The sequence below is a fragment of the Peromyscus leucopus genome, chromosome 19, assembly GCF_004664715.2.
Source record: "Peromyscus leucopus breed LL Stock chromosome 19, UCI_PerLeu_2.1, whole genome shotgun sequence".
Lineage (NCBI taxonomy): Eukaryota > Metazoa > Chordata > Mammalia > Rodentia > Cricetidae > Peromyscus > Peromyscus leucopus.
The window spans coordinates 37,574,072-37,588,335 of record NC_051079.1 but is presented as its reverse complement, the minus strand read 5'-3'; the positions used below and the strand labels follow the sequence as shown (position 1 = coordinate 37,588,335).

General features: G+C 45.4%; 1 protein-coding gene and 1 long non-coding RNA gene across 4 annotated transcripts in view; one reads left to right on the top strand and one right to left on the bottom strand.

Annotated features, from left to right (window-relative positions):
• Positions 1–14,264, bottom strand: part of Tnfaip8 (TNF alpha induced protein 8) — a 118,776-nt gene that overhangs the window by 43,496 nt on the left and 61,016 nt on the right. The gene's annotated exons all lie outside the window — the stretch shown is intronic.
• On the top strand, positions 1,853–4,219 carry LOC119086265. Its single transcript, XR_005089507.1, has 3 exons — positions 1,853–1,945; positions 2,200–2,322; positions 2,524–4,219. It is a non-coding gene; the product is annotated as an uncharacterized LOC119086265 (long non-coding RNA).

Below are 14,264 nucleotides of genomic sequence, written 5' to 3'. Positions count from 1 at the left end.
TTGTTGTGCCCTAGAGGCCGGTGTTTGCTGACCCTAACTATGGGCTGTGCAGCGGCCGCTTCTATCCTCGTGGGTAGGGAACACTCCAAACTTTCAGCTTCGTAAGCAAACAAGGACAAGCAGTGGCGCTCTAATGGTGTAAGGACTAGTGATTGACTTGACAGCCAGAACGCATATCTTAGGGAAGGCAGGAAGGAGTTGGGCCGCCACTTATGCTCATGGCTTGCGTTTGTGTCCGCTCAAGGTACAATCTATGCACATATGCTGTGTCCTGGACGACTGGAAAGCGCCTTCTCTGCTAAAGAAGCTGTATGGGAGTGAGAATGGTCCATGCTCTCACGATGTGCTTGGAGGCAGCCTAAAACAGAGGCGCAAAGTGGTGGACAGAGGCATGCGCGGCCAGAGCTAAGAGCAGCCCAATTTCGTGCAATAACCTGCACTCCCATCCCTCACAACTCTGTGTGAACTTGCAATTGAGTCCGACTGCCTCTGGTCCACCCTCAAGGCGTGGAAGTTCTCATTAGTCGTCTCGGTTAAGCCTTCTCTCTCGTGTGAGTTTGCCCTTGCTGGAGACAGGATAGGGCCATCGGTCGTCACACCGCTGGTTTCCTCAAAGAGCCCCCCTACCCTGTGGTCTGGCACGGCAGTGCTTGTATTGAACTAATTTTACGTCGAAGCCTTTGGTTTGTACGGAAGCCGAAACAACCTGGAGCGAGTGACAGGCGCCATCAATGCCGGAAGTGGCCATGAGAACGCTGAGGAGATCTGAGAAATACAGGCCCCAATGCCCAGAAGGAAAAAGCAAAATTACAACCGAGCGCTGGAAGGGTCTGACTGGGTGAGTGAACGGGAGGCATAAAAAGCATATCTTTATCAGTAATGATATCAAATAAATATCAACCCCACCGGCTCTCCTCCGCTAACCTATCTTAGTCTGTGCTGTATTTCCCCCAGAGCCTATTCTATTAAATAGAAGGAGAGGGAGGAGCACCCTGCGGCTGCTCGTGCCTACCATATTGACAAGGTGTGAGACAGCACTAGGGAAGTACGTGTAGGTACAAATGCCCGGACAGGGTATTCCTGGAATTGCTGGCGTTATACCGTTTATTATGCTCTTCAGTAGACTAAAGGGATGATTGCAGTGCATTCTTTAACTCCTATTTGCCACGCCTGTACCAAGCACTGACATATCTCATTTCCCGTAAGATCACAAATACCAATCTGAATGAGGTATATTTACCAGAATAGTTCCATTTATCCTAATCCTCATCTGGTCTTCATTTAATTGTTCGCTTTGCGATTCCCTCATTCTCCTAATTGAAAAATAACCAAGAAAATGAGAGCATAATCATCTCTGAGATAGGATCACTAGGCAGATGATTTTAGATATCTCACCCATCGGTAATACTAGATAAACAAAATCGACGATTTTGACAATATAGTGCTAGATCTTAGTGTTACTAATGTACATCATGACACGTTATACTGACCTCTTGACACTGATGTTGACCATAATGACTGCACTACATTCCACTATATATTGGAATAATAAAGAAATTCAATACGTTCTTTCCAACATATTGTAGATTATCCTTTTACCAGAAAATTGCCAATTTGTTCAAGAAGTTGCCCAAGATGTTTTAATTGATTAACCTGTGTACAGCACTACACTGATCCATGCATTCGTGAAACCTGTACGAAGAAGCACATAAGAGTATCAATTCTATTCACAGGCAAGGGGATATTATAAATAGTAACATAAGATCTGATATTAAATCGGTTCCTATTGATGGGTGAGTCTAACATGCCTAGGACCCTTCCAAAATTTTATCTCCATTTTATTCAAAGGGCAAGGTGAACCAAGACATAACAGCCAGAGGGAAGAAAGGAACATCTGGAAAACATCAGTGCTGTGCCTACGGAAACTGAGCATGCCTGGAAAAGGGTAAGGCTGCATCCTTCTGAAATCGTGGTTACCATGGTCTCCCTTGCTCCACATCCTAGTGCTGCTGGGAGGGGCAGCCTGTGCTCCCTAATTTTAGGCTCATGGGGGACACAAGCTGAGGTAAGGATGGGGATGGTTCTGAATCAAAAGAAATGGTCTCTTGCCCGTCACACATGGCCTTGCCTGTCCTTCTGAGGAATCATTCTGCCCCTTGCTACGCTACAGCATCTGGTCTTGCCTTCCCTCCTCCACAGGCCAGATGTCCACAGATGTCCACCAGGGGCTCTGAGGAACCGCGCCATGGCCGGTTGCTACACAAATGAGACAACTTCCGTCAATCTATAGCTGGGGTGAAGCAGCACCTTTTCAAAGATGAGGTGATGATTATGCAAATGAGGTCAGCCCAGCTTCCACATCCGTTTGCCCCAAGCAGAATGACTTTCTCTCCTCCTTCAGAAAGCGCCCCTTTATGTAATATTCACTAGATGTCCTTTCACAAACCCAAGTGCATGCACACCTCCTCAGGTCTGGCAAGTACAAGTCCTTAATCCCCTGCTTGCTTTTACATGGGTTCACAGAACGGCCTGCAGCCCAGCCAGGTCAGCCAAGGAGAACGAATGCTGAGTGAACGGTTTGAACACCACCACAGCAGCCCGGTAATCAACTTAGCATCCTGTTAACAGCCCCGCTGATCTTTGAACATTCACCGGGAGCCTCGAGAAACGCCAGAGAAACTTGTTTTTATTCAAATACAGTCCAGCAGTCACCTTGGGGAAGAATGTTCGGATCTAATTCAAGAGCACTGGATGCCCAGCTTATTTAAAAAGACTGTCTGTACACGATAAGCATTCCACGGCCACTGGCATAACCCCAGAGCCATCTGCCCTGGGCAAACGACTCTGCTTCAGCCTCCAACTTGCAAAATCATGGCAACGGATGGCAGGATGTCTAGGGTTCTCTTTGCCTCATGCTACTTCCAAATGAATGCTTGGTAGTGTTGATTTTTGCTAGGACTTTATTCAAAGAGGGTTGGGCTAGCCACAGTGACTAATGCTTCGGTACACCATAGTGATCTGCTACTTCCTATCAGACCTATATTCACTTTCTGTCTTTAGAAGATCAGGTTCATGGATCGTAGGCTGGTTTGAAATTTGTATATGACCAAGTATGGCCTTGAACTTTCTGATTCTCCTGCTGTCATGCCCAATGTGCTGGGATTATAGGCTTGAACTACCACACCTATTCTATGGGGGTCTGGAGATATAACCCAGTACTTTATGAATTCTAGGCAAGCACTTTGCCAGCTGAGCCATATCCTCAGTCCCCTATTTACTCCTATATGTTTAAGAGACAGTCCAGCATCCTTACTTGGGCAATAAGCTCAGGATTCACATTAACCATCCATTATAAATTGCCTAATATAAAATAGCAACTCAGTTGGCAACATTTCTGAACTAGAAGAAGGCATACTGTGATATAATGTTGCATTCCACACCTGTGTAATAATGGAGCTGTCCCACCTCTGTCAATGGGAGAACTACAAAGGTTCTAATGATTTATCCATCCATTCAGACATTACCCAGTATTTACACAGGTCACATATAAATGGGTCTTCCTTAGCTGGAGCTTCCATTTTGATAAATCTGGACCCCAGATTAAGTGAATTCCTCTCAAGGCACTTGGTTCTGTGAAAAATCTATTAATACCAACCCAACTGAACTGAGTCTTAGTAAGTCAACTGAATCTCATGCAACAGGACAAGGCTCCTTTGAATCACACTCCAGTGAAGCGGTTTTTAAAAGAGGGGGTGGCTGCAGCCTGGGCTTCAGGCCCTTTGGCTTACAGAGACCCCGATGCCTCTGAAGAACCAAGTAGGTTGGAGACTTCTCAGCTCAGAAGGCCATCGAGCTGAAGTGGCTCTTCAGGAGTGTCACGCTATCACATTCCCCAGGAGACTCAAGGAGAGTCTGGTCATCTGTGGTGGGAACCAGGTACCTCTGCCAGCTACTTCTGTGCTGGCAAATGCTGCCTCATAAGCAGCTCTGGTCATGCTATCAATGAATAAAATTAAAATCAATTTATTTTTATTTCTGCCCTGCTGAATCCGAACATATAAAATTATAGGTCACAAAATGTCCGTTTACAGAGTATTCAAAATGGCCTTGTTTCACTCTGGGGCTGTCCTCAATGTTTCTATTTCCTGTCTTCAAAGACTCCCAGGATCCCTGTACAAAATTGACCTTTATACTGTTTTGAAACATGGAAAAGGGTCTTTGTTTTTGGTTCCATCTGGTTGGGGCTGAGGACCTTCCACCCTCAAGACACCGTTCACATTCAATCTCCAAAACACGGGGAGGCCTCACTGGGTGTCTCTCCACAGCCTCCTTGCCCCGCATCCCTGCTCTCAGTGAGGAAAGGGTACTCGATTAACAGTGGAGGCCATTCCACTTCATGTGGCCTTCTATGCTGATGTGTTGACTAGCAGAAGGGGGAGGGGGAGGAGTCGGAGCGTGAAGTGGAACAAAAAGTGCCTGGATCAACCGAGAGAGCGTGGAGGGAGGCGGGAAGAAAAAGGGGCACTGTCACCAGACTCTGGGAGTGTGTGGCTCCGGGTAAATTCCATTCAGACTTTCGATGACAGTTCCAGCAAATCTTACATAATCATTAATATTCTGGGTGTGAGCAAATAGTTGTGAGGGAGCAGGAAGGCGCGCTGACACCGAGGTGCGCACTGGCAGGCCGACAGCTATGCATCTGGTGCGCACTTGTTTCCTAGGAGCCCATTGTTTGTTTCCGTCTCTCTCCGAAGACATCATCCTTGCCACGCAGCTCTGAGTAGATGATCATAAAGCCAGTGTGTGCATGCGGGCGCGCGAACGCACACATCTCTCATCACCACCACACATCACACCACACACACATCACACCACCACACACATCACACACACACCACACACATCACACCACACACACACATCACACACAAACATCACACACCACACACATCATACACCACACACATATCACACACCACACATCATACACACACTACACACACACACATACACCACACACACACACATCACACCACACACATACACACACATCACACACACACACACCACACACACACACACCACACACACACCACACACACCACACACACACACACATCACACCACACATATCACACACCACACACACACCACATCACACCACACACACACCACACACATCACACCACACACACATCACACACATCACACCACACACACATACACACACACAGGCACACGCACACACCAGGTTGTCCTTTTCCTAGAATACTTATCAGTAATTCCTTTCATTTGTTTTCTTTTTGGAAACAGTGTTGGAGTTTATTAAGGAGAGCTCTAACATGATTTCAGTGTAGGTATTAATTTTAGGGGGCCTCTGAGAGGTGCTTAGGAAGAGGGTAGTATATCTCCAGGAAATAAGTCTGGCTTTTCCAGAGAAAGTGGCACCCCTGTATTCTACAATAGACGATAATTATGACTTGGTGGCTTCTGAAGTTACATTCCTCAGAGGGTTTGTAAGAAACTTTTCCTTCCTTGTTCTTCCTTCCGATAGCGTGGGAGGGGGAAAGTGATGGGATTGGGGGTGCTCTCTGAGGTGCCCTGGATAGTGCAGGCTGGACAGGAGTAAGAGTACTCACAGGTCACGTGACTCAGTGCCATTTGACCATTTTGCTTTAAGTGTATAAAAAGGAATACTGTTTCTACGCAGGCATTCTTTGTGGCAAATTTTGTTAGCTATGCCAAAACTCTTGACTCTTGATTGGTGAGAGAATTCAACCACACTCCAAGTTGAGGGGCTCCTTACTCTTTGCAATGTCCTTTAAAATTTCCCTGCCTTCCTATCTTGCCTCAATTTACCTCTCTGGAATCTTGTTAAGTCTTAGGGATTGATGGTGGCTGAAAACTCAATTTTTGAAACTTCATTGCTAAACATGAACGGAGACTCTATCTATTCAGGGATCAAGTGTCTGGATCTGTCTGAGAAGGCCTCAGCTGAGAGAGTAGAGGATCTTCACTCAGTGAGAATCTAGCAGGGTACACTGTTACTATAGGTTTATTTAAAGTCACCCCCTTGGGTTCCCTATGGTCACTTTAAAGATAAGGAACTAAAGAAAGGAGGTCCTGCCGGGCGTTGGTGGCGCACGTCTTTAATCCCAGCACTCGGGAGGCAGAGCCAGGCGGATCTCTGTGAGTTCGAGGCCAGCCTGGGCTACCAAGTGAGCTCCAGGAAAGGCGCAAAGCTACACAGAGAAACCCTGTCTCGAAAAACCAAAACAAAACAAAACAAAAAAAAAAAAAAAAAAAAAGAAAAGAAAGGAGGTCCTATGAGTTGTCAGGTCACCAACCTGAGAAGCAATGGACTCCAGCACAGTGGATGTGGGCTGAGCTTCCTTCCGGTCTCCTGCATCCTGACCCTTCCTTTCTATCCAGTTACTCATTAAGTCAGCCCTCCCCTCACAGAGGAATACCTCAAAGACTGTCACACTGGAAGGTCACCAAAGAGTTTACAGTTGGCCGTGGTTCCAGCACAGACTGCTCTAATCCCTGTTCACAGGCTGAGATCACCGCTTCAAATTAAAGCCATTCCATGCTTGACATTTAATGCTTTAAATAAGCTATAAATTTAATAGCCTCTATTTATTCAGCTTCGGGAGACCTCAAATATATTGGGTCTTTTTTTTTTTCTTTAATTAAAAATTCAGTTGGGACCCCAACTAAGCTTCCTTGGATATGAAGCAACCTGAATTAAAGAAGGGGAAAAAAAACCAAACCACCAGACTCAATTTGGGTTTCTTGGCTCCTTATGGACAGCATAACAGAGCCCATGCTGGTTCAACCTTGCTTGCGTTAGAAGGGTTTTCCTCTTTTCACTCTTTTTAAAAAACTTCCTCTAAAAACAGGCAAGTCAGTAAGCCTCTACTTGCACATCTGTAAAATGGGGGTGATGCTGCTTATTTATCAGTCACAGTGATGAAATGAGCCAAGAAGCTGGCCAGGTATGCAAACTATAGCACCCCACCCCCACTCCACCCTCCACCCCCCACCCCCCCACCCCACCCCCCCCCCCCCCCACCCCCGCCGCCGCCACTTCTCTCTCTCCCTGATATTTTCATGAATCAGGCCAGACTGGTTTGGATTGCTTAGGAATGTCTGTTTGGAGCCTTACAAACTGACCCAAATTGACAAGCTACAGACAGTGAACACAGCAGGACTGGAATCTTTCCTATGCCCAGGTTAATGGGGTCAAATGGGAGAGCCTGAGATGGGGTCACAGAAAGGATCAACAGATGGATGGGAAGGAGTCAAGACTGAGTCAGGGCAGCTCGGAGTTTACACTGACCAATGCATGCTGGTCTCCCTGAACTCAGGCGATCAACAGTCACAGCCAGTCAGTCACAGGAGCTCAGGCCTGGAAGCAGCCTTAGCGGTCAGCACTCCAGCCCTCTGTTGGGCTTAAGGGGTTCCCCTGGATACAGCAGCAGCAGCAGCAGCCACCTCCTCCTCTTTCCTCACTTCCCTTAGCAGATACACTTGCCTTAGAAGACAGCCCCAGTCAGAAAGTTCCTCTTTCTAGTTAGCTGAGATTCAAGTTTTAAGGGCAGCAAGTAGAGAATGATTTCCCTTCTCACAGCTACCCCTACTTCCTGTATACTGTAGGAATAATTCTGTGATGAGATAAACGCAGATTTATAACTGAATTTTCTTTTTGAGCAACTCAATAGAGAACCCCTCGCACTGGCTGGCTGACTGTAGCTGCATGCAATCTGAGATGCTTCTGCAACTTTCCAGCGCTGGCCGGCCCGCACACATCTGTGATTGATTACTGGGATGCGTTCAGAAGCCAGGGACTCTGCCTGGGACCTCCAGCGATAATCTCTTCTCTCTCCTTTGTGTTCACTTTGAGGGGTGGAGAACTACGCCAAGACAGGTTGAGGAACGAATCCCGAATGATTACATCTGAGCAGAGAAGAAGGTTTTTAATGCAAGTTTCTGCACAAAATTTTGAAATCCCAAAATGTCGTGCTCCACATGTGGAAATTTGAATTCAGACACTTAGCCTGAGATCTGTTTGGCAGTTTAACCTACGTCCAGTTGTCGCAATCTGATTTTTACATCAGATTTTGGACGTGAGCAGAATCCAGGAGGGCTTGACCATGTGCCAGGTGGTCACAGTTTAAGGGAGAGAAAGGCTTGTGGAGAAACCCCGGGATAGGATGGGCTTTCCAGGCACAGTGGCCAAGGCTGGACAGACACACTCAGCAGGCGGTAAAATGTGAACTGAAGCAGAACTTATCCAAACAAGCTTGCGGGGGAGAGGAGAGGCTCCTTTTCTGCCATGGATCAGAAGTTTTTCCACTTGAATAGGTCTGGCTCTGAACCCGGTTTATGTGGCCAGCCCTTAAAGAAGAGCTATAGAAATGTGTGCCAGTTACACCTCAGAGTATGGGGTGCAAACTCTGACTGTCTCCCCACCTGGCCGTGCCCATGCTACAGAATGTAATATTAAGCCCATTAATTTTGTAGAATGGAGTCAAAAATCACTAACTTTCTCAATCTGAAATCTCTTTCCGCTGACTTTTTTTTTTAACTACTGAATTCAGTAAAATCCCCTTACATGCCATTTAGTTATTTTTTTTTCCAACTTCAACGATACATGGTCATTTCAAAGAGATGCAAATAACAGTAAAGTAGCACCTGGGCCACAGTGCAACCTAATTTTATCCTGGAAAATATGATGATGTAGGGCTGGGACTTTGCTGCTCCCCTCCTGACCCTCTCTCTGCACCTCTGCCTGGCCTTTCACCCTGGCTAGCCCTTATACATGAAGGGTGAATGTTACATTCAAGGCTATGTAGCTTTTAAAAAACTGATAGACACGCCTAACAGACGACTCAGCAGTAAAAGGTGCTTGTCACCACACCTTACGACTCGTTCAATCCCTAGAGCCCATATGGTGGAAGGAGAGAACTGACTCCCTCACATGGTCCTCTGACCTCCATGTGCACACACCACACACTCTAAATAAAGGTAAGATGAAGAAAGAACGGCCATAAAAATGTTGACATAATAACTGAATGTCTTCATGGAGCACACTGTGAAGTCTTAGTACATTGTATGTTGATCAACAAAAGACACTTAGACCATCCATCCTTGTCATCAATATTTTTCATTTCTTTGTATTGAGAACATTCAAAAAACCTTCTCGTCTAGTTATTTTGAGCTACCCATCTTCCCATTGCAAAATCGTTCTAAAAAGAAGCCCACTCTAGCTGGGAGGCAGCACTCACCGAGTGACTCTTAGACAAATTAAGGGATGGGAGACCAGTCTTCAGTGACTTCCTAGGAGGTCTCCAAAATTAGCATTGACTCTATACAATTTTTACTTGACACATGAATCTAATGCATTCCTAACTAAATCAGCACCTTAGATTCCTGTTAGTTAGAGTAGTATGGCCTAATGTTGCTGATAAGGACCCAGAGCTGTAGCTCTGAGATATCCACATTGGGTGTCCATGTATCTCCCTCAGGGCATTGCAATAACTCCCAAGGGTGCCTTGGAATATTAGATTGAGGCCGGAGAGGGGAAGAGAATAACATCCAGTCTCTCAGGCAATGTGCAATTCATGAGTGTTTGCTCAAGCTTGTTCACAGCTTAATGTCACGTGATGTTTTTCACGTGATGACATCATTTCTTTCCAAAGAAAGGTGATAAACAAGAATTCTGTGAATGGGAACACAGGAACAGGAAAGTAGGGTTGCAGGATGCTATCAGAACTCAAGGTTGGCGAAGTTGTGAGGTGACTCATGACAGACCCCCTCAATTCACATTCCAAGCCTGTCCTTCATTACCTGCTGTGAGAAATTCAGTGGCCTTTGTCCAGTGTTTCTTCTGCAGCTGATAGAATTCTGCATTTATTCAGTGGATGGTACTCCTTAAAATGTATAGAAAGAAGTTCCCTTCTGGGACTTGGTGCTTGACTTCTGTGGGTGTCCTGGGCAGCTAGCTCCTTAGCAGACACTTAGCAGCTGGCTCCCATTGTGCTTCTGATTGACTGGCACCACCTGCCTCAGACACTTCCTTCTGGCATCCCCCTTCAGGTGATGGACAAATGTCTCAAGTGAGAAAACTCCTCGTGAACAGCAGTCCTCAGCAGCTTAGAGGATGACTTTCCAGCAAGTTCCACCAGCACACCCAACACCCTAGTGACTTGGCTTCCGCTCAGCGAGCCAATATCTGGAGTGGAGGAAGCTGTTCTCTCTCGTTCGCTAGTCATCTCTGCATTTCCTACCAGCCAGTCACCACCAGAGTTAATATTTCCTTTTAATAGATTCATTTCTCATTACCACGTTTATCACTGTGGTGAAACACATGGCATAAAAATGATCATTGCGGGGCTGGAGAGATGGCTCAGCCGTGAAGAGCACTGGCTGCTCTTCCAGAGGTCCTGAGTTCGATTCCCAGCAACCACATGGTGGCTCACAACCATCTGTCATGAGATCTGGTGCCCTCTTCTGGCCTGCAGGCACACATATACATAACAAATAAATCTTTAAAAAATTGTCATTGCAACCATGAAAATGTGTAGATTGGTGACAATAAGTACATTCATATGTTTGTATAGCTATCATCACTATACATCTTCAGAATATTTTAAATCTTGGAAACTATTTAATGGGCTACTTTCTGTCTCTAGACTGGCTATTCTCAGTATCGTACCTAAGTAGGTTAAACAGTGTTGATGTTTTTGTGACTGACGGGCTTTCTTCATTGACCTTCAGCCATGCCAAGAAACGTGTCTGAATCTCCTTTTGAAGGCTGAGTAATATTCCACATCACCCCTGTAACATATTTTGGGTTGTTCCCGCCTATTGCTACTGCTATGAATATAGATGCATGGATATATTTTTGACACTGTTTGCAAATATTTTTGTTATGTAACCATAAATGGACTTGCAGGACTAAGTGTACGTGTGTTTGTGTGAGTGTATGCCACCCTGTGTATAGGTACCCATGGCAGCCAGAGGAGGAAGTCCGATCCCCTGGAGCTGGAGTTACAGGAAGTTGTGAGCCATCAATGTGTGTGTTGGGAATCAAACACAAGTATTCTGAAAGAGCAGCTAGTGATCTTACCCTCTGAGCCATCTTTTCAGCTCCTCTATTCTAAGAGAGAGAGAGAGAGAGAGAGAGAGAGAGAGAGAGAGAGAGAGAGAGAGAGAGAGACCGCTACAGTGTTTCCAAGCTAACTTTTCCTTTAAATCTTTGTGTTCAAATAAACACATAGTTTCCTGATTGGACACTGACTAATATATTCAGTACCATATACGCCATTAGTAAATAAAAAAGAAAAAAAACCTTTAATCTTTCAATTTAAGTATGTTATTTCTTTACAGGACTACAAAGTAATTAGTATATAAATACTTACTAAGGTGGCCACAGATTTCCAACTGCCTAGGACTGGTCTGCTTGGATGGCTGCTGAGGGTCATTGTACCTAGGAACATCTACCCCTGCAGAGCCCATTTGGATCCCTTTTTGAACATCTTGCTTTTCTTCCTACATAATATTCATTTCCTTTTCTCCATTCAGGCAACAGTGGCTACAAGTCAGATGGTCATCATTCCTGTTAGCTGCCCTCTCACCTCCTTCATTTCTAATTTCGCCAATTGTGCCAGCTGTCAAAAAGATTGGTTCCTGGCCGCCCCCCTTTCTTCATCCTAGTAGTCTCCTGCCCCACCAGTCAAATCATCAGCTCTAGCCGCCGTGCCTATAACTGTTAAAGTTGGTTGCTCCCAGCAGTGTGGGCTGAAAACCCAGATGCACTAGTACCTATCGACACCATCCCACCTCCCTCCAAGTGACACAGAGAAGCTGGGCTGCAGGTGAGACACCATTCCCAAGGTCCCAGCCAGTGTCCTCATCTCCGCCCCAATGAAAACAATAGCAACGCAAGAAAGCATGAAGTGTTTCTGGGACACATTCGTGAGCATGTGCCCACAAGCTCACAGACACGCATGGGTTAAAAAAGTAATCATTCAGAAACTTTTAAAACTTGTTTCCATTAACTGGAAATTACTTACAAGAGCCCTTATGGTGAATCATGATACCCTGTGCAGTAACACTGTGGGCAGCTGATGCCAGCCTGATATTTTTTTCTACAGCTACATCCTCTTTTTGTCCCTCTCAAAGCCACATTGAGCCCCCCCCCCCTTTTCTATGAAGCCTACTGAGGTCCGTGGTGAACTTTTCCATGCAGCTTGTGCTGTTGAGAAGCTTGATATCAGATGTCTTCTGAGGCAGATAACTAAGTCATGTCATTTCCAATGCAGGGTTATCTCTTATGTCCGCTTGCCTGTTTTCCTGTAGACCCATAACACATTGTTGGGCACTTTGAAGAGACAATATAACCAATAAAATAATCTTTGAAACGCTTCATTATACTGACTTATGACAACGTGTAAAAGTAAACTTCCTTTCCTCCATCCATAAAGTATATTACAAGGGACTATGAAAACACAGACCTGCTATCCTCAAAGAAAGAAAAGTTTAAAGGAGCATTTGCATCGCACTGGAGACCAAGGCTGGTAATCCGCAACTATTCACAAGTCCAACAAGTTCCCAAAAATTCCATCAGAAAAGGAGCCAAGAAGAAAGCAGTTCTGCCAGCTGCAAGCCTTCTGTTTTACAGCATGCGCGGAGTGGACATCTCGCTCTATCATCCTTATAAACCGAGTGTGGGGGTACAATGCAACCTTCCGAGAAGATGTTCAGCAGACTCTGGACTGCCACGGATGGGCTGCGCTTACCCGTACAGAGGCAGCCTAACCAGCTACCTTGCCAACCCACCACAATGGCCATCCAGATCCTTAATAAGATGGAGTGGGCAGCATTCCACTTGAGCTGATGGAATTTCCAGGGTCAGGAAGATACGGGCAGCTGCTGGCACTTTACAGGGCAGCAAGTTCGCCATCCTCAGATCGAAAACTGTTTCCTTAAGAACTAACATCCGCCCTACACCACCTGCATACATACACTAATAAATCCCAGATGGGAGTTCCAGACACCTCTCTGCTCAAGCCATGAATTTCTTCCAGGCGACAACATTCTATTAAACTGGTCTCCCAGCAGCGAGCTGCCTTTGCAAAGACTGCCTTCATTTACAATACACTCTGCTTTATGGAGCTAATTTGGGATCCGGCATGGCACAATGTGTAATTAATTTTGACATTTTTTTTAATGGATGGATGAAAAAAATCTGTGAATGTAAAAAGGCAGCATATTAAGAGAGCTGATTCTGTGGAAGTAGAAACTGTGACTAGTGGTCACTAGAGGCAGAAGGAGAAGGGGAGGGAATGGGTGATGGATACAAAAGGTTTGGATGGGGAGACGAAGCTCTAGTATTCTACAGCACAGATGAATGACCATCATTTGCAGAATTAGCCATTTGTTGTATGAAGAATGAGAAAAGAAGAGTCCAAAGTTTCCCATCACATAGAAATGATAAAGGTTTAGAGCGAGTGGGAATAATAGTTGCCTTAGTTTTATCATTATACATTTTATAAATGATAATGTGACGTGAAATCATCACACTGTCACCTACAAGTCTCCACAAATATCATGTTAATTAAATATTAAGAAGGATAATTCTTTTAAAAGGAAGCACTTTGTTTGTCTAAGCACCTTGTTATTTAGGCCAAAGGGGGGGGAGGAGGCAGGAATCCCTCTTGACCATAGCCCAAATTCTGAATTAGTAATCCAGGCAATTTATGTATTTACATTAAATCATGTCATATTTCAGCAATTTACACACGATGTATCAGCTACTCTAATGTATTGCAGGCTATGTGTCACACGAGACACACCATAGGACACGTCTCTGAGCAAGATGGCGCATTCCACACTATGGAGTACTTCTGCACTGATCCTCCCTCATAGCAATCCTTAAAGGAGAAATCTCAAGTGTTGCTTTCAACACTCACTTCTCATGAGTTTACAGACCCTCAAAGGCATCAAGTGGCTTGGCTGGCCCACAGCCACTAGCTAGGGCTGAGACTACAACGGGAGTCTTCTGACCTTATTCCGTGCTTCCTCTCTACACCATGGTGTCTGAGCAGGAACCAATACTGCAAGGTTAACCTTTCGTGCAACTCAGAAGAGGGATACAGACCAGTAAGAAGCATTGAGAGTAGATCCCATGTGGAGTCTTTGAGACTGGCTGCCTCGGGGAAAGGGGACCAGACATTAATAGAAAAGAGGAAGCCACT